At 45.7% G+C, this 2,834-nt stretch overlaps 1 pseudogene; it reads left to right on the top strand.

Annotated features, from left to right (window-relative positions):
* Positions 1-366: 366 nt before the first annotated feature.
* Positions 367-2,406, top strand: LOC144168229 (uncharacterized; annotated as a pseudogene).
* Positions 2,407-2,834: the final 428 nt, after the last annotated feature.

Below are 2,834 nucleotides of genomic sequence, written 5' to 3'. Positions count from 1 at the left end.
CTTCGGTCGTATGAAAACGACAAGGCAATTCAAGCTTTCGTGCAGGTTTTGGGAACTGCAAAAGAGGGCGACAAATCTGGTCGCTTTATTAGTAACCAAGTTGCCAATTTCAACAAGCAAAAGCCCTCCTACTGCGAAGAAATACTGCGCGAATGTGTGCTTTGGAAAGCATGCTCGCAAAAGGGGTATGAACACTTGCGCGCTAGAGGTCTTTTGAAGCTACCATGTCGTTCCACACTTCAAAAGTATGTGGGGAACTCGACCGGTGAGGTTGGTGTGACCTCCTTGATAAAGGAGCGCCTTCGTGTGGAGCGGAAGGAACTGTGTGTTGCGCAAGAAGATTATTGCTCCCTCATTATTGATGAGATGGCTATCGCACAGAAGGTGATATATGACCGACAAGTGGACAAAATATTTGGCCTTGTTGACATGGGCCCCGGGGGAGACACAAGCACGACACCTCAAGTGGCAAACCACCTGTTGTGCTTTGTTTTACGGGGATTGTCAACCAGCTATGTGATACCCGTTGGCTATTTCTTCACCCGATGCCTGAAGAATGACAAGCTGTTTTCTATGACGATGGAAGTCCTGAAAACTGTCGAAGAGGTGGGATTTCTCGTGACGAGAGTCGTAACTGACAACCACCAAACAAATACTGCCCTTTTCAAACGTTTTTCGGACGATGGCACTCTTGTTCATGCTTTGCATCACCCTTTAAGGAAGGGTGACCCACTTTTTCTTTCATTTGATCCCAATCATCTGATAAAGAACCTGCGCACCAACTTCCTTGAGCGAGAGATGATGGACGAAAATGGAGATATTCGAGGCGGCTTCTACCTGAAGAAAATATTTGAAATACAGTCAGAGCTTCTGGTTAAGCCAGTAAGATTCCTCACTCGTGCTCATGTGGAGCCAACCAACTTGGAGAAGATGAAAGTTTGCAGGGCTACTCAGATATTCTCTCCACCCGTTATTGCGACTCTCCAGTTTCTTCAAGACAACCCAAGCAGCCATCCTGACGCACATGAGTTTGAAAACTGCTCCGCCACAATCAACTTCATGAAAATGGTAGCAAAGTGGTACGCCCTCCATGACATCGGCAAAGTTCAGTCTTCAGGACTGCTTGACGGACCTTTCATTGTGACAGATGATGAACGGCTTTCGTGTCTGGAACTTGACTTCGTGTGCTACATGGAAAACCTCCGGATGCACAGTGACAGGTTGAAACGAATGACGAAGGAGACCTATAAAGCGACCCTTTTGACGACAAAGTCAACTGTGGCTCTCATTGAATTTCTCCTCGATCATGTCAAGTAAGATATATTTTGTCTACGCCTTAGTTTGTTTAGTAGTGTTTAGACGATCCGACTTGTTAGTTTGCTTTCGAGTGTCACAGACCCTTACGTGCGGCATTTGTGTTTTTTTTTCAGTTTCCGCTATGTCCTGATACGTGGCTTAAACAGCGACCCCGCGGAGTCACTGTTCAGTTGTCTTAGGCAGTTTAATGGCGGCATTGGCAAAGTGGACGCCCAGACGGCAGTTTACACTATGGAGAAACTGCTAAAGGTACTGTTTAAAACCTCACCGATAATAATGTTATGAAACAAGCAATGTTTTTTTTCCAGGTTGGAATTCTTCAAGCGGCAAAAAGTGGTAACGCACCTGCTTCTTCTGAAATGAAGGCACCCATCCGGATGGCCGTTCAGAATGTTGAAACCTATCCGCTGGCAGCGCCAGTTGTGTTTGCTACGAGAGAACTTGCCAGCGAGATCGAGTTCGTGAACCGGTTCTCTGAAGAAGAAGACATCGAGATAGCACCTGTGGCATTCTTGGCTGGTTATGTTGCTCGTGTATGTGTGGAAAAGGTACGGGTTGTTTCGACAATATTTCATAAAACGCATTTTTATTTTGGTTTATTTTTTGTGGCACAGGCGATAACAATCTATAGATAGTGATCGTAGCTTTCGATACGGCGTACTGGTTTGTTCTTCCATTATTAAGTACCTAGTGCCTGCTTTATGGACAGTCTCATTCTTGTTTTTAGGTGCCCTGCCGATCATGCAAAGCTTTGCTGCAGGCTGAGGATCCATCGCAACCAATTTATGGGCTCCTCAAGCACATGGACAACGGAAACTTGACCTACCCTAAAACTGACGTAGTCGGGCTATGCAAGCTCACATGCAACTTCGTAAGCCGGGTGATGAAATCAGAGAGGTCAGACGAAGTAGCCAGCTGTGCAAAATGGTGTTGTCAGCACTTCTTCCACACTTTACGCGCTGCCCTCAATTAATCTGCGAAAGCCGTGACAGCGTCCACACTGAGAAGCTTTGCAAAGTGTTTTTAATCAAGCTATTACGACCCCTGCTAGCAAACTGGGCGGGTGATATTATTTCGACAGTAGAGTGACTTCTGAGGCTGTCTCATAAACCTCTTTCAAGGAAGGTTTTCCGTTTGTAAATATCTTTCATTGTAAATATCTTTCATTGTAAATATCTTTCATTACATTAATGTGTTTGAAGAAAGGTTTTCTTATTTGAAATACTATATTGACCTCATCTCTTGCTTTATTTTTTCTGAATAAGGAATTTCAGACTGTAAATACGTTTTTCGTTACTGCTGTTGTAAACAAAATAAAGGCCTGCATGAAACTCCCAGTTCAAACTTTTTTAAGTGCGAATGCACGTCTTACGCTACCCTGAGTCACGCTTCTGCCGCCGTCCGTCTTCAGCCGCAGGTGTTATCGCGCGCGCGCCTCCTCGCCCTTAGCAACGGCGCGGAGCGGAGGGGAGAGCGTGCGTAGCAACGGCGCCATGACGTAGTACGCCACGTGACGT

The sequence above is a fragment of the Haemaphysalis longicornis genome, unplaced genomic scaffold (assembly GCF_048455015.1).
Source record: "Haemaphysalis longicornis isolate Haplotype H1 unplaced genomic scaffold, Haemaphysalis longicornis Haplotype H1 scaffold_2, whole genome shotgun sequence".
Taxonomy (NCBI): Eukaryota; Metazoa; Arthropoda; class Arachnida; order Ixodida; family Ixodidae; genus Haemaphysalis; species Haemaphysalis longicornis.
The sequence above is the reverse complement of the archived record's forward strand: the minus strand, read 5'-3'. Positions and strand labels throughout refer to the sequence as shown.